The following is an 18,749-nucleotide window of genomic DNA, read 5'->3' on the forward strand; positions in this document are numbered from 1 at the left end:
AATCCGGCCGACGAATCAGGGCGATCGTGAGGTGCGGGAGCCATAGCCAGCACCCCTCACCCCTGCTGGCTATGGCTGTTCGGGGCCATCTCTGATGGCCCCGATCAGCCAATAATTCCGGGTCACTGGAGACCCGATTGACCCGGAATCCGCCGCACATCGCTGGACTGAATTGTCCAGTGATCTGCGGCCATCGCCGACATGGGGGGTCATCATGACCCCCCTGGGCGATATGCCCCGATGCCTGCTGAACGATTTCAGCAGGCATCGGGCACCGGCTCCGCTCCAGATGGTTGCGGGGGGCCGGTAAAACACATGACGTTCTCATACCTCATGTGTCCTTAAGGACTCGGAAATGGAGACTTATGAGAACGTCATGTGTTCTTAAGGGGTTAATAGTGTTATTGAATATTTTAAATGTTTTTTTTTCTTAAGTAGCTCTGACTTCTAGTCCATAGGGTCTTTCAATTGGAATAAGTCGGTAAAAGCTGTAGAGGTATGTTTAACAACTTTCACTACCTGAACATCAATTTTTGAAATTTCATCTCATATCTTAGAGACCTCAGAGCCAAAGGGGAGTCTGGTCTTTCTTGGGACTGATAACTTCTTTTATGAATCAGCTGATTCCTCTAGAATTTAAAGGGGTACGCCAGTGGAAAACATTTTTTTAAATCAACTGTTCCCAGAAAGTTAAACAGATTTGTAAATTACTTCTATTTAAAAATCTTAACCCTTCCAGTACTTATCAGCTGCTGTATGCTCCACAGGAAGTTCTTTTCTTTTTTAATTTCTTTTCTGTCTGACCACAGTACTCTCTGCTGACACCTCTGTCCATTACAGAAACTGTCCAGAGCAGGAGAAAATCCCCATAGCAAACCTCTCCTGCTCTGGACAGTTCCTAACATGGACGGAGGTGTCAGCAGAGAACACTGTTTACATAGAAAAGAAATTAAAAAAGAAAAAACATCCTCCGGAACATACAGCTGCTGATAAGTAATAGAAGGATTAATATTTTTAAATAGAAGTAATTTACAAATCTGTTTAACTTTCTGGCACCAGTTGATTTAAAAAAAAAAATTGTTTTTCACTGGAGTACCCCTTTAATTCCCTTAGGTTGGAATTAACTGGGAAGACTCTTCTCTTTTATGCCTTTAGACCTTCAAACGTTTCTTCTTTTTATCTTGAACATATATATATATATATATATTTTTTTTTTTTTCAAATTCAAAAGAGATTTTAGTGAAACAACTGGATAAAATACAGAGCACTAGGTAAACAGATCAAGTTAATATAAACAAAGAGACCTAGTCGTTCGGACTGGTATAACAACAGTAGCAAATAACAGAGCTTACAAAATCAAGCATAAACAGAAAAACATTGTTAATGTAGCATACAGGCAGGGAAATCAGGTTTGGAGCTGGTGGCTACAGGAAGGACCCAAGATGTTACCGCTATTGGGACAAAGGCCGTTGTACTAAGGGACAGCTCAACTGACCTAAAACAATGAACAGAATAAAGATGCAGGCGAGCAGCAAGAATGAAAAACAATGAGGAGTCGAGGAAGAAAAGAGGACTTAAAGGAAAGAGAGAAAAGAAAAAAGATAGAGAGAGGAAAGATCAGGGGGGAACAGGCGTGTATTGCAATGGAGGGAACCTAAGGAAGGCCGGATCTGGAAGAATATATGAGGAAAGAAAGGGGGCGGAACCTCTGTCACCAGGGCAACAGATTTTGTTTTTATACCCTCCTCAACATTCAGCGTTGCGGATGGCCATTAACCTCTTCCCGCAAATTGACGCACATTTACGTCCACTGTGGGCTCCCAGTGTATGACGCCTGCTCAGCAGCTGTGCGAGCATCATATCCGGTGGGTACCGGTTGCTATTAGCAACTGGGACCCACAGCTGATGCCGGACATCACCGATCAGTCCTATGGAGCAACATTGATCAGTGTATGCAATCTAAAGATCGCATGTTATAGTCCCCTATGGGGACTAAAGAAAGTGTAAAAAATATTAAAAAAAACAATAATAAATAGGCATTAACCCCTTCCCTAATAAAAGTTTAAATCACCCCCCATTTTTCAAATAAATAAAACCTAAACATTTGTGTTAATTAAACAGCACGGTCAAGGGCACACCTGTAAATAAATTCCAAAGTCCAGAAATGTGTATATTTGGTTACTTGATATACTAGAAAAAAAATGAATAAAACACGATCAAAAGGTGCCAATCAAAACAAACATGGACCCAACTACAGATCACAGCACAAAAAATTAGTCCTCATACATCCCTATTTGCAAAAAAAATAAAAATTGCATACTAATTTCCGTACAAAAGGTTAGAATTTTTTAATAAGTAGTACATTAAAACAAAACCTATATAAATTGGGTATCATTTTAATCGTATGTGTGGTGACCCACGGTGTATGGCGGGACCACGGGTGTAGCAGTGTGAGTGGTGGGATCAGATGGTATTCACCCCGGGAGCAAGATGTTGTTAACCCCTAGTGTTTGTGACGCCAGTGTGGTTTTCGGGTTCCGGAACACCACACATCCGGATTCTCTGCTATCCCAGTTGCTAGTAGTGAAATGAGAGTCCACAACCAGAGTCAAACGGAGGCTTTACTGAGTATAAGACAGATGGAATTATCTTCACAATTAAGGTCAGATTTCCCAGAGAGGTGGCTAGGACCCAGAAGGACTTTGCAGTTTGCTGGACCAATAACTTGACTTGAGATTAGACTTGACTTGACTATTTGGAGGACTTGACTAGTTTCAGTGACAGCAGACATAGACTTGAGACTTACTGGAATGACTGCAGCTTTTGGGGTCTTCCAGATGCTGATCACTTGCACTGAGATCTCTGGTGTGTTACGTTATGCGCACCTGCCGCACACGCTGGCCGTGAGCTCATGGTCCTGTTACCTGCTGCTGCTGGCGGGGCTGGGACTCGCATCGCAGGACGTGCCCACATGCGAGCCCCAGTCCATCATTTACCTGGTGCTTCTCCTGCCCCAGACTCTCTGCTTCGGCGTGCGTGTCCCGTCCCCTAGGGCACGCGCGCACGCCGGAGCTTTAACCTCTTAAGGACGCAGGGCGTACCTGTCCGCCCTGCCCCGGTGTTTAAAACGGGGTCAAGCCGTGACCCCGCATCACAGCGGGTCTGTCCCAGCTGCTAATGATAGCCGAGACCCTGGGCTAATAGCGTGTGGCACAGATCGTTGTGCCGCGTGCCATTAACCCTTCAGACGCCGCGATCAAAGTTGATCGCCGCATCCAAAACGAAAGTAAAAGCTTCCCGGCAGCTCAGTCGGGCTGATCGGGACGATCGCGATAAAATCGCGATGTCCCGATCAGCTAGGACGCGAGTGGAGGTCCCCTCACCTGTCTCCGTCGTGTCCGATCGGCGTTTGATTGCTCCAAGCCTGAGCTACAGGCTTGAGCAATCGAGCCCCTAGAATGCTGATCCATGCAAATCTATGGCTTTGCAGGGATCAGGGTAAAAGATCAGTGTGCGCAGTGTTATAACACAGAGCTATAACACTGCAAAAAAAAAAAGTGAAAAAAAAATTAATAAAGGTCATTTAACCCCTTCCCTAATAAAAGTTTGAATCACCCCCCTTTTCCCATGAATAAAACTGTGTAGATAAAAATAAAAATAAACATATGTGGTATCCTCGTGTGCGTAAATGTCCGAACTATAAAAAATATATCGTTAATTAAACCGCACGGTCAATGGCATATGCGCAAAAAAATTCCAAAGTCCAAAATAGCGTATTTTTGGTCACTTTTTATATAATAAAAAAAAAATGAATAAAAAGCGATCAAAAAGTCTGATCAATGCAAGAATGGTACGGATAAAAACTTCAGAACACGGCGCAAAAAATGAGCCCTCATACGCAGAAAAATATAAAAGTTATCGAGGTCAGAAGATGACAATTTTAAACGTATATATTTTCCTGCATGTAGTTATGATTTTTTTCAGAAGTACGACAAAATCAAACCTATATAATTAGAGTAACATTTTAACCGTATGGACCTACAGAATACAGATAAGGTGTAATTTTTACTGAAAAATGCACTGCCTAGAAACGTAAGCCCCCAAAAGTTACAAAATGAAATTTTTTCTTCAATTTTGTCACACAATTAATTTTTTTTTCCGTTTTGCCGTGGATTTATTGGTAAAATGACTAATGTCACTGCAAAGTAGAATTGGTGGCAAAAAAAAAAGCCATCATATGGAATTTTATGTGCAAATTTGAAAGCGTTATGATTTTTAGAAGGTGATGAGGAAAAAATGAAAATGAAAAAACGGAAAAACGCTGAGTCCTTAAGGGGTTAAGATTAAAAGATGCAGTCCTGATGCAGTCAAATGCAGTCCTGAGGCATTTCTGCATAAACGTCCATTTCAGGCTGATGAAATAACGGATAACATTAGAGTCTTTGTATAAATTGTCCGTACACGCTGTGTTTTGTGGTTGAACAGAATTAATGATGTTATATAACTTATACATATACATTTACTTGACTAGTAAGGACCTTTGACTATGCACATAACAACTGGACTATGCATTTTGCAGTTAACTATATATAACTGGACATTTTTGGCTATGTATACGATATACTATGCATTTACTTGCATTGACTTGAATTACTGTTCACTAAACATAACATTTTTGACTATGCATGTGATATACTGTACATGACTAGACTATATACTAGACATTGTATCCTAGATATTGTACACATGACTACACTTATGACTATAAATTACACATTGGCGGCTTGGGTTTCTCAAGGCTCTCTGCCCAACGCCTTGGCTAATGGGGTCCCTTGGCATAAAAACACATCTTCCCAGAACACTATTATTAGTTTTACTCTAGACATATTTTATGCTAGGCAAAGAATACAGATAACATTTTGACATTCATGTTACCTTCTACTGACTACGTGCTTTAGTTTAGTTTCAGGAGTACTTTCTGGCCAGGAAAGTACCCTGCACACGAACATAATGCTATATGACATTATACACATTTGATATATGACTGTTAGTAGACTGTGTAATGTGAGTGATACAGTACTACTGTATGTGACTGATTCTTGATTGTGTACTATACATACTATTGTACAAGATGCTGGTAAAGGGGTGATATGTGCTCCTCCTGACTGTATCAGGATAAACCCCTGTAAGGAGATAACCAGACATCATAAATGACTGTACACCATGACTTTTAGTGTACATTAACTCTATACATTTGACATTGATAACACAATATAGGACCATCATATTAGGACCACAACAACTCAGTGTACCTCCATGACCATTTTTACTGAACCAAAATATATTACTTTAAATATTCACACAAGAGTTTTTGTACTGCTCAGTAGTCCATGTACATCAGGAGTTCATGGGTCATTCAACTCAGGGTCCCCATCCTGAGAAGACTGGTATGCAGCTTAATAGAATCTCCTACCTCAAGGAGTCTCTTGGCTGATGCTGGGCACATGACTTACTAGGGTTGGTTGCCAACAGAAGAACTTTTTTGACACAGTCTTGTCAGGCTCAAATCTTGAACCCTTGCAGGAACCTGAAACAACAGTGTGCTACTGCACGACAGTCAGTCTTGAATTTTACTGTACACAAGTTACTTAAACAATCTTCTTTCTTTCCCAGACTTGCCTACCAGGTGGGGATCTAGGCTGCAAGATTAACCTAGGGTTGCGAGACTGGCCCCCTGCATGGGGTCAACATGTGTATCCCTGGACACATGGGACAGGCTGGAATTGGTGATGGTGGGACTGACAGTAACCACCACCTGCACTGCAGCGGCTTGCGCCACAGAGGGATTACTAGTTGGTGCCTGCTCTTCAGGCCAAACCTCCACCACTGCAGGAGTAGGCCCAGGCACTTTTGTGGGTACCCGTTGGTTAGGCCAAACCTCCTTGCCAGCTGGAGTAGGCCTGGGTAAATGAGTTGGTGCCCGGTGGTCAGGCCAAACCTCCTCGCTTATAGGAGTAGGCCTGGGCACATCTGTACAGGAACCTTGACCCAGATGATTTGAGGGTGCCATCTCTTTAAGATGATTTGGGTGCGCTGGTACTTTAAGATGATTAGGGGGTTATAACAACGGCTTGGTCAGGGCTGGCTGGGACCCCCCATGTGGCGTTTCTCCACTGTCCGGCAGCTTCCTACGGGTGCTGCTGGGCACTAAAGGGTGTAGACTTGGCCCTTCAAGATGCTTGGCACTACACTGCAGGGGCCTAGTCTGACTGGGCTGAGATACCCGGGATGGCGCTACCCCACATGATGACAACTACCCGGGAACACTGTTGGGCACTAAGGGGTTAATACGACTCACCACCGGTACCGGGGACTGGCTTGTGAGCATTGGCATCGGCAGCTGACTTGCGCATGTTGGTGTCTGCATAGTCTGCGCTGCAGCGGTTGCTTGACTGGGACCTCCGGAGCCAGGCTCGGCCACCAGGATTTGTTGTACGACTACGCCCAGGGAACTCCATGCTTTTGTTCCCTCGGCGACGGGCTCCGCACCGCTTACTTCACTGGTCTTGACCAAAATGGCTGCCTGCCAGAAGGACGTCATCAGCGGGGCCTGGGACCAGAAGCAAATGGGCGGTGCATCCTCTTCATGCGCCCACCCGGCAAAACGGGGCGGACCTTTAACCCCTTAAGGACCAGGCCATTTTACACCTTAAGGACCGGAGCGTTTTTTTAAACATTAATAACTCTGGGATGCTTTTAGTTATCATTCTGATTCCGAGATTGTTTTTTCATGACATATTCTACTTTAACTTAGTGGTAACATTTTATGGTAACTTGCATCCTTTCTTGGTGAAAAATCCCAAAATTTTCATGAAAAAAATGAAAATTTTGCATTTTTCTAACTTTGAAGCTCTCTGCTTGTAAGGACAATGGATATTCAAAATATATATTTTTTTGGGTTCACATATACAATATGTCTACTTTATGTTTGCATCATAAAATTTATTTAGTTTTTACTTTTGGAAGACACCAGAGGGCTTCAAAGTTCAGCAGCAATTTTGGAATTTTTCACAAAATTTTCAAACTCACTATTTTTCAGGGACCAGTTCAGTTTTGAAGTGGATTTGAAGGGTATTCATATTAGAAATACCCCATAAAAGACCCCATTATAAAAACTACACCCCCCAAAGTATTCAAAATGACATTCAGTAAGTGTATTAACCCTTTAGGTGTTTCACAGGAATAGCAGCAAAGTGAAGGAGAAAATTCAAAATCTTCATTTTTTACACTCGCATGTTCTTGTAGACCCAATTTTTGAATTTTTGTAAGGGGTAAAAAGGAGAAAATTTTTACTTGTATTTGAAACCCAATTTCTCTCGAGTAAGCACATACCTCATATGTCTATGTTAATTGTTCAGCGGGCGCAGTAGAGGGCTCAGAAGGGAAGGAGCGACAAATGGTTTTTGGGGGGCATGCCGCATTTAGGAAGCCCCTATGGTGCCAGGACAGCAAAAAAAAACCACATGGCATACCATTTTGGAAACTAGACCCCTCAGGAAACGTAACAAGGGGTAAAGTGAACCTTAAAACCCCACAGGTGATTCACGACTTTTGCATATGTAAAAAATATATACATATTTTGTACCTAAAATGCTTGGTTTCCCAAAAATTTTACATTTTTAAAAAGGGTAATAGCAGAAAATACCCCCCAAAATTTTAAGCCCAATTTCTCCCGATACAGAAAACACCTCGCATGGGGGTGAAAAGTGCTCTGCTGGTGCACTACAGGTCTCAGAAGAGAAGGAGTCACATTTGGCTTTTTGAAAGCAAATTTTGCTCTGGGGGTATGCCGCATTTAGGAAGCCTCTATGGTGCCAGAACAGCAAAAAAAAAACACATGGCATACCATTTTGGAAACTAGACCCCTCGGGGAACGTAACAAGGGGTAATGTGAACCTTAATACCCTACAGGTGTTTCACGACTTTTGCATATGTAAAAAAAAATTTTTTTTAACCTAATATGCTTGTTTTCCCAAAATGTTTACATTTTTAAAAAGGGTAATAGCGGAAAATACCCCCCAAAATTTGAAGCCCAATTTCTCCCGATTCAGAAAACACCCCATATGGGGGTGAAAAGTGCTCTGCTGGCGCACTACAGGTCTCAGAAGAGAAGGAGTCACATTTGGCTTTTTGAAAGCAAATTTTGCTCTGGGGGCATGCCGCATTTAGGAAGCCCCTATGGTGCCAGAACAGCAAAAAAAAAAAACACATGGCATACCATTTTGGAAACTAGACCCCTCGGGGAACGTAACAAGGGGTAATTTGAACCTTAATACCCTACAGGTGTTTCACGACTTTTGCATATGTAAAAAAAAATTATTTTTTTTTACCTAAAATGCTTGTTTCCCAAAAATTTTACATTTTTAAAAAGGGTAATAGCAGAAAATACCCCCCAAAATTTGTTAGGCAATTTCTCCCGAGTACGGCGATACCCCATATGTGACCCTAAACTGTTGCCTTGAAATACGACAGGGCTCCAAAGTGAGAGCACCATGCGCATTTGAGGCCTAAATTAGGGACTTGCATAGGGGTGGACATAGGGGTATTCTACGCCAGTGATTCCCAAACAGGGTGCCTCCAGCTGTTGTAAAACTCCCAGCATGCTTGGACAGTCAACGGCTATCTGGCAATACTGGGAGTAGTTGTTTTGCAACAGCTTGAGGCTCCGTTTTGAAAACAGTGGCGTACCAGACGTTTTTCATTTTTATTGGGGAGGGGAGGGGGGCTGTGTAGGGGTATGTGTATATGTAGTGTTTTTTACTTTTTATTTTATTTTGTGGTAGTGTAGTGTAGTGTTTTTAGGGTACAGTCACACGGGCGGGGGGTTCACAGTAGTTTCTCGCTGGCAGTTTGAGCTGCAGCAGAAAATTTGACGCAGCTCAAACTTGCAGTCGGATACTTACTGTAATCCTCCGCCCATGTGAGTGTACCCTGTACGTTCACATTGGGGGGGGGGGGGACATCCAGCTGTTGCAAAACTACAACTCCCAGCATGTGCGGTCTATCAGTGCATGCTGGGAGTTGTAGTTTTGCAACAGCTGGAGGCTCCGTTTTGGAAACAGTGGCGTACCAGATGTTTTTCATTTTTATTGGGGAGGGGGGCTGTGTAGGGGTATGTGTATACGTAGTGTTTTTTACTTTTTATTTTGTGTGTTAGTGTAGTGTAGTGTTTTTAGGGTACAGTCGCACAGGCGAGGGTTCACAGTAGTTTCTCGCTGGCAGTTTGAGCTGCGGCAGAAATTTTGCCGCACCTCAAACTTGCAGCCGGATACTTACTGTAATCCTCCGCCCATGTGAGTGTACCCTGTACATTCACATTGGGGGGGGGGGGGGGGAACATCCAGCTGTTGCAAAACTACAACTCCCAGCATGTACGGTCTATCAGTGCATGCTGGGAGTTGTAGTTTTGCAACAGCTGGAGGCACACTGGTTGTGAAACACAGAGTTTGGTAAAAAACTCAGTGTTTTGCAACCAGTGTGCCTTCAGCTGTTGCAAAAGCTACAACCCCCAGCATGTACGGACAGCGGAAGGGCATGCTGGGTCTTGTAGTTATGCAACAGCTGGAGGCATACTACTTTGGCTGGGGATGCTGGGGATTGTAGTTATGCAACAGCTGGAGACACACTGGACACACTCAGTGTGCCTTCAGCTGTTGCAAAACTACAACTAATGCAACCACCAGATGCACCACTACAACTCCCAGCATGCACTTTAGCTGATTGTGCAAGCTGGGAGTTGTAGTTATACAACAGCTGAAGGTACACTTTTCCATAGAAAGAATGTGCCTCCAGCTGCTGCAAAACTACAAGTCCCAGCATGCCCATAAGGGAATGCTGGGAGTTGTGGTGGTCTGCCTCCTGCTGTTGCATAACTACAGCTCCCAGCATGCCCTTTTTGCATGCTGGGAGCTGTTGCTAAGCAACAGCAGGAGGCTGTCACTCACCTCCAACGATCCAGCCGCATCAGGTCAGTCCCTCGTCGTCGCCGCCGCCGCCGTCGCTGCTCCTGGGGCCCCGATCCCAACAGGGACGCCGGGGATCGGGGTCCCCAGCACCTGGGGTGCACGTCCCGCACCCGCTCACGTCCTCCGGAAGAGGGGCGGAGCGGGTTGCGGGAGTGACACCCGCAGCAGGCGCCCTGATTGGTCGGCCGGTAATTCGGCCGACGAATCAGGGCGATCGTGAGGTGGCACCAGTGCCACCTCACCCCTGCTTACTATGGCTGTTCGGGGCCGTCTCTGACAGCCCCGATCAGCCAATAATTCCGGGTCACTGGAGACCCGATTGACCCGGAATCCGCCGCAGATCGCTGGACTGAATTGTCCAGCGATCTGCGGCCATCGCCGACATGGGGGAGTCATCATGACCCCCCTGGGCGATATGCCCCGATGCCTGCTGAACGATTTCAGCAGGCATCGGGCACCGGCTCCGCTCCAGATGGTTGCGGGGGGCCGATAAAACACATGACGTTCTCATACGTCATGTGTCCTTAAGGACTCGGAAATGGAGACGTATGAGAACGTCATGTGTCCTTAAGGGGTTAAAGTTCCACCTCGGACTGGACACAGCAACATGATCTCCACACCTGGGGGCGGGACGCTGTCTCTGGCGGGAACCTTTGGCGTGCTTCGCGACCATCAAGTTAACCCTTGCAGGTACAGCAGACATTTTGGCGCGCAACACTGCCTCCGGCCTGACTTTGTACATAGTTTAATTAACTCTTGCAGGCTTCTTTACAACAGAACGTACAGTATATTTAACTCTTGCAGACTTCTTTACAACAGACAGTACAGTATTCTTCGCCTCCCCCCTACTTTTTCAGCACCCCGGTAAAGACCCATTTCAATAAAACAGTCCCGTACACTTCCGTGGCGCACACTTCTTTGCAACTGCATGCGATTTTAACTTAGATTTAGTTCAGACTTGGGGGGAAGAACTTGTGGCAACTTGCCTTCGGCACACACCTGCATACCTTTAATGGGTGGCCTGACTTGATTTGACTGGGTGGCTGAGTGGTTAAGGCACACACCCGTATCTTGTTCGTGACGCCAAGATTGTGGTGAACCTTGGTGTATGGCGGGACTCCGGGTGTAGCGGTGTGAGTGGTGGGATCAGATGGTATTAACCCCGGGGGCAAGATGTTGTTAACCCCTAGTGTTCAGAATGCCAGTGTGGTTTTAGGGTTCTGGAACACCACACGTCTGGATTCTCCGCTATCCCAGTTTCTAGTAGTGAAATAAAAGTCCACAACGAGTTATGGTCAAACAGAGGTTTCACTGAGTGCAAGACGGATGGAATTATCTTCACAGATAAGGCCAGATTTCCCAGAGAGACGGCCAGGGCCCAGAAGGACCTTGCAGCTTGCTGGACCAATATACTTATAATTAACTTGACTTGAGATTAGACTTGACTATATGTAGGACTTGACTAGTTTCAGTGACAGCAGACATAGACTTAAGACTTACTGGAATGATTGTAGCTTTTGGGGTCTTCCAGATGCTGATTACTTACACTGAGATCTCTGGTGGTTGCTGTGCTCAGCAAAGACTGATGGTACAAGAGCTAAGAGAGTGAATTGTAATGGCCACTCCTTTATATAGTGGGGGTCTGGACTAAAGCCCATTGGTCAAGCTGCAGGTCATAGGTTAAGCTGGTGCTCTCTGGGAGAATATGCGACAACAAATCATGTAACTGCATAACATGTGACAGACTTATACAGGTCCTTGAGACCTCCCACAGGTCCTCTGTACTACCTCAACATAAGGATACTGTCTAGGCCAGTGATTCCCAACCGCGGTGCCGCGGCACACGTGTGTGCCGTTCAGCACTGCCCGTGGTGCCGCGGGATTTTGCCGTGATTTTTTTATTTTTTATTATTATTATTTTTTTTAAATGTCCCGCCCCGGCCTGACGGCGCAGGGGGGAAGGGAAGTCTGCGTGCGCACTGCGCGCACAACGTCCCCCTGCATCTCCTCCCGTCTCCTGTGTTCCGCTCCGTCTCCCGCGTCCCCCGTGTTCCCCCCCGTCCTTCCTCCTCTGTTCCCTGTGTCCCCCGCGTCCCCCTCCTTCACCCTCCGTCCCCCTCTTATGGCGCAGGGAGCCGAAAATGGGTCCCTGCCTGGGGCGGAACGAGCTGCACCTGTGCCGGATTCCCGTGCCTGCTGTGGAACTGCAAGCTGCGCGGGCCGGCTTGCTTAAGGTACTGTACCCTTTCCACCCCTCTGTTCACCTTCTCAACCCTGTCTAAACCCCCCCCCCACCGTCACCCAGGTCCACCCTCTGCCCCCCCCCCTGTCAGCCATGTCTGCCTACCCCTGTCACCCCCCCCCCCCGTCAGCCATGTCCGCCTTGTCCACCTCCCTGTCCATCTCTATCACCCTCCCCCCCCTGTCACCCATGTAATCCCACCCAGTCACCCATGTAATCCCACCCAGTCACCCATGTAATGCCCCCCAGTCACCCATGTAATGCCCCCCAGTCACCCATGTCCACCCTCCCCCAGTCACCCATGTCCACCCTCCCCCAGTCACCCATGTCCACCCTCCCCCAGTCACCCATGTCCACCCTCCCCCTGTCACCCATGTCCACCCTCCCCCTGTCACCCATGTCCACCCCCCCCTGTCACCCATGTCCACCCCCCTGTCACCCATGTCCACCCCCCCCTGTCACCCATGTCCACCCCCCCCTGTCACCCATGTCCACCCCCCCCGTCACCCATGTCCACCCCCCCCGTCACCCATGTCCACCCTCCCCCTGTCACCCATGTCCACCCTCCCCCTGTCACCCATGTCCACCCTCCCCCTGTCACCCATGTCCACCCTCCCCGTCACCCATGTCCACCCTCCCCCTGTCACCCATGTCCACCCTCCCCCTGTTACTCATGTCCACACCCCCCCTGTCACCCATGTCCACCCTCCCCGTCACTCATGTCCACCCCCTCTCACACATGTCCCCCCACCTATCATCCCCGTCACCCATTTCCACCCTCCTGTCATCCATGTCTGCCTTGTCCACATTCCCTGTCACCCATGTCCACCCTCCCTGTCACCCATGTTCACCTTCATGTCACCCATGTCCACCCCATCTCACACATGTCCCCGCCACCTATCATCCCAGTCACCCATGTCCACCTCCCCTCTCACCCATGTCCACCCTCCTGTCATCCATGTCTGCCTTGTCCACCCCCCTGTCCATCTCTGTCACTCATTTTTACCCCCGTCTACCCCCGTAGTCTACCCTGTCACCCATGTCCACCCTCCTGTTCACCCATCTGTCCCTTTGTCACCCCAGTCCACTCCTCTCTGTCACTCCTGTCCCTCTTTTACCCCCATGTCCACCCCTCTGACTCCCTGTCACCCATGTCCGACCCCCCCTGTCACCCATGTCCACCACCCCCTGTCACCCATGTCCACCCCCCCTGTCACCCATGTCCACCCTCCCTGTCACCCATGTCCACCCTCCCTGTCACTCATGTCCACCCTCCCCGTCACTCATGTCCACCCCCTCTCACTCATGTCCACCCCCCCCTGTCACCCATGTCCACCCCCCCCTGTCACCCATGTCCACCCTCCCTGTCACCCATGTCCACCCTCCCTGTCACTCATGTCCACCCTCCCCGTCACTCATGTCCACCCCCTCTCACACATGTCCCCCCACCTGTCATCCCCGTCACCCATGTCCACCTCCCCTCTCACCCATGTCCACCCTCCTGTCATCCATGTCTGCCTTGTCCACTCCCCTGTCCAACCCTGTCACTCATGTTTACCCCCCCCCCCGTCTACCCCCGTAGTCTACCCTGTCACCCATGTCCACCCTCCTGTTCACCCATCTGTCCCTTTGTCACCCTTGTCCACCCCTCTGACCCCCTGTCTCCCATGTCCACTCTCCTGTCATCCATGTCCACCCTCATCCAACCCTCTGTCACCCCTGCCCATCCCTGTCACCCATGTTCACCCTCCATTGTCCACCCCTCTGACCACATCCTTGTCACCCATGTCCACCCTTCCCTGTCACCCATGTTCACCTTTCCCTGTCACCCATGTTCACCTTCCTGTCACCCATGTCCACCCCCCATCACTCATGTTCACCCGCACTAACACATGTCCCCCCACCTATCATCCCCGTCACCCATGTCCACCCCCCCTCTCACCCATGTCCACCCTCCTGTCATCCACGTCTGACTTGTCCACTCCCGTCCATCCCTGTCACTCATGTTTACCCCCGTCTACCCCCGTTGTCTACTCTGTCACCCATGTCCACCCTCCTGTTCACCCATATGTCCCTTTGTTACCCCAGTCCACCCCTCTGTCACTCCTGTCCCTCTTTTACCCCCTTGTCCACCCCTCTGACCCCCTGTCCACCCTCCTGTCACCCATGTCCACCCCCTGTCCACCCCTCTGTCACCCCTATGCCCCCGTCACCCATGTTCACTCTTCTACACCCATCTATCACCCTTGTACACCTCCCTACACCCCTCTGTACACTCCTCTACACCCCTCTGTCACCCATGTACACTTCTCTACAGCCCTCTGTCATCCATGTACACTTCTCTACACCCCTCTGTCACCCATGTACACTTCTCTACACCCCTCTGTCACCCATGTGTACTTCTCTACACCCCTCTGTCACCCATGTACACTCCTCTACACCCCTCTGTCACCCATGTACACCCATCTGTCACCCATGTACACACCTCTATACCCCTATGTCACCCATGTACACTTCTCAACACCCCTCTGTCACCCATGTACACTCAACTACACCCCTTTGTCACCCATGTACACTCCTCTACACCCCTCTGTCACCCATGTACACTCCTCTATACCCCTCTGTCACCCATGTACACTCCTTTACACCCCTCTGTCACCCATGTACACCCATCTGTCACCCATGTACACTCCTCTACACCCCTCTGTCACCCATGTACACCCATCTGTCACCCATGTACACTCCTCTACACCCATCTGTCCACTCCTCTACACCCCTGTCACCCATGTACGCTCCTATACACCCCTTTGTACATTCCTCTACACCCCTTTCACCCATGTATGCTCCTCTACACCCCTGTCAGCCATGTACACTCCTCTACACCCCTCTGTCACCCATGTACACCCCTCTGTCACCCATGTACACTCCTCTATACCCCTCTGTCACTCATGTACAGTCCTCTATACCCCTCTGTCTCCCATGTACACCCATCTGTCACCCATGTAAACTCCTCTACACCCCTCTGAACGCTCCTCTACACCCCTCCGTCACCCATGTACGCTCCTCTACACCCCTCTAAACCCCTCTGTCACCCATGTCCACCCCTCTGTCACCCATGTACACTCCTCTAAACCCCTCTGTCACCCATGTCCACCCCTCTGTCACCCATATCCACTCTTCTACACCCCTCTGTCACCCATGTAAAAAAAAAAAAAAGAAAAAAAAGTTTGGCGCCTAATAGATTTTTTTGCAGGTTTAAAGGTGAAGAATTGTGTGTGGAAGAAATCGTGATGATGGCCCAGACCAGAGGAGAAGAGAAGGCAACAATGCAAATTAGAGAAGACGTCATTGGTGAGTTGCTGTATAAAGCAGCACTTTAACCCCTTAAGGACCGGAGGTTTTTCCGTTTTTGCATTTTCGTTTTTTGCTCCTTGCCTTTAAAAAATCATAACTCTTTCAAATTTACACCTAAAAATCCATATGATGGCTTATTTTTTGCGCCACCAATTCTACTTTGTAATGACGTCAGTCATTTTGCCCAAAAATCTATGGTGAAGCGGGAAAAAAAATCATTGTGCGACAAAATTGAAAAAAAAAAACGCTGTTTTGTAAATTTTGGGGGCTTCCGTTTCTACGTAGTACATTTTTCGGTAAAAATGACACCTCATATGTATTCTGTAGGTCCATACGATTAAAATGATACCCTACTTATATAGGTTTGATTTTGTCGGACTTCTGGAAAAAATCATAACTCCATGCAGGAAAATTAATACGTTTAAAATTGTCATCTTCTGACCCCTATAACTTTTTTATTTTTCCGTGTATGGGGCGGTATGAGGGCTCATTTTTTGCGCCGTGATCTGAAGTTTTTAACGGTACCATTTTTGCATTGATAGGACTTATTGATCACTTTTTATTCATTTTTAAATGATATAAAAAGTGACCAAAAATGCACTATTTTGGACTTTGGAATTTTTTTGCGCGCACGCCATTGACCGAGCGGTTTAATTAATGATATATTTTTATAATTTGGACATTTCCGCACGCGGTGATACCACATATGTTTATTTTTATTTACACTGTGTTTTTTTTTTTATTGGAAAAGGGGGGTGATTCAAACTTTTAATAGGGGAGGAGTTAAATGATCTTTATTCACTTTTTTTTTTCACTTTTTTTTTGCAGTGTTATAGGTCCCATAGGGACCTATAACACTGCACACACTGATCTTCTATGTTGATCACTGGTTTCTCATAAGAAACCAGTGATCAACGATTCTGCCGGATGACTGCTCATGCCTGGATCTCAGGCACTGAGCAGTCATTCGGCGATCGGACAGCGAGGAGGCAGGAAGGGGCCCTCCCGCTGTCCTGTCAGCTGTTCGGGATGCCGCGATTAGCCGCGGCTATCCCGAACAGCCCGACTGAGCTAGCCGGGAACTTTCACTTTCACTTTTAGCCGCGCGGCTCAGCTTTGAGCGCGCGGCTAAAGGGTTAATAGCGTGCGGCGCCGCGATCGGCGCTGCGCGCTATTAGAGGCGGGTCTCGGCTTCACTATGACGCCGGGCCCGCCATGATATGACGCGGGGTTACTGTGTAACCCCGCGTTATATCAGAAGAGCAGGACCAAGGACGTACCGGTACGTCCTTGGTCCTTAAGGGGTTAAACTACATAAATAGATATAGTGCATTGCGTTTTTTATCGTTTTTTCCTTTTTTTTTCTCTTGCTTGTCAACCTCGGTAGCGGTGCCCCGAGGAAAAAAAAATTTCCGAGGTGTGCCCCGACCCGAAAAAGGTTGGGAAACACTGGTCTAGGCATTACAGTGATATACACAACATTATGGAATAACAGGGGGAGACCTTGCAGGGGAGCCCCCAGGTCACTGAGGGTCTCAACCTGACAGGGCCTAAGAGTAGTACAGAACCATGTTCTGTACTAGGACATCACATTGGGTCCTACAGAATAAAGATAATTTATCATTTTTACCAAAAAGTGCACTGTTTGTTTGTTTCGCTGTTCAATTTGTGAGTAAAATTAGTGATGTCTTTACAAAGTAAAATTGGTGATGCAAAAAGCGAGCCATCATACTGGTCTTTAGATGGAAAAATAAAAGCGTTATGTCTATTAGAAGGCGAGGAGGAAAAAACAAAACCTCAAAAAAAAATGAGGTATGATATTAACCCCTTAACGACGAGGGCGTATATTTACGTCCTGCGCCGGCTCCCGCGATATGAAGCGGGATCGCGCCACGATCCTGCATCATATCGCGTCGGTCCCGGCGCTCATCAACGGCCGGGACCCGCGGCTAATACCACACATCGCCGATCGCGGCGATGTGCGGTATTAATCCTTTAGAAGCAGCGGTCAAAGCTGACCGCCGCTTCTAAAGTGAAACTGAAAGTGACCCTGCTGCTCAGTCGGGCTGTTCGGGACCGCCGCGGTGAAATCGCGGCGTCCCGAACAGCTGATCGGACACCGGGAGGGCCCTTACCTGCCTCCTCGGTGTCCGATCGACGAATGACTGCTCCGTGCCTGAGATCCAGGCAGGAGCAGTCAAGCGCCGATAACATTGATCACAGGCGTGTTAATACACGCCAGTGATCAGCATAGGAGATCAGTGTGTGCAGTGTTATAGGTCCCTATGGGACCTATAACACTGCAAAAAAAAAAAGTGTTAATAAAGGTCATTTAACCCCTTCCCTAATAAAAGTTTGAATCACCCCCCTTTTCCCATAAAAAAATAAAACAGTGTAAAAAAATAAATAAATAAACATATGTGGTATCGCCACGTGCGTAAATGTCCGAACTATAAAAATATATCATTAATGAAACCGCACGGTCAATGGCGTACGCGCAAAAAAATTCAAAAGTCCAAAAAAGCGTATTTTGGTCACTTTTTATACCATTAAAAAAAATGAATAAAAAGTGATCAAAAAGTCCGATCAAAACAAAAATCATACCGATAAAAACTTCAGATCACGGCGCAAAAAATGAGTCCTCACACCGCCCTGTACGTGGAAAAATAAAAAAGTTATAGGGGTCAGAAGATGACATTTTTAAACGTATAAATTTTCCTGCATGTAGTTATGATTTTTTCCAGAAGTGCGACAAAATCAAACCTATATAAGTAGGGTTTCATTTTAACCGTATGGACCTACAGAACAATGATAAGGTGTAATTTTTACCGAAATATGCACTGCGTAGAAACGGAAGCCCCCAAAATTTACAAAATGGCGGGTTTTTTTCGATTTTGTCACACAATGATTTTTTTTTCTGTTTCGCCGTGCATTTTTGGGTAAAATGACTAATGTCACTGCAAAGTAGAATTGGCGACGCAAAAAATAAGCCATAATATGGATTTTTAGGTGGAAAATTGAAAGGATTATGATTTTTAAAAGGTAAGGAGGAAAAAACGAAAGTGCAAAAACGGAAAAACCCTGAGTCCTTAAGGGGTTAATAATGGACCTGAGACAGGGCATAGCTA

The 18,749-nt window shown here is 47.1% G+C and overlaps 1 protein-coding gene across 1 annotated transcript in view; it reads left to right on the forward strand.

Annotated features, from left to right (window-relative positions):
* RAD9B (RAD9 checkpoint clamp component B) overlaps positions 1-18,749 on the forward strand; it is a 259,479-nt gene that overhangs the window by 209,138 nt on the left and 31,592 nt on the right. The gene's annotated exons all lie outside the window — the stretch shown is intronic.

This window comes from Hyla sarda, chromosome 1 (genome assembly GCF_029499605.1).
Source record: "Hyla sarda isolate aHylSar1 chromosome 1, aHylSar1.hap1, whole genome shotgun sequence".
Taxonomy (NCBI): domain Eukaryota; kingdom Metazoa; phylum Chordata; class Amphibia; order Anura; family Hylidae; genus Hyla; species Hyla sarda.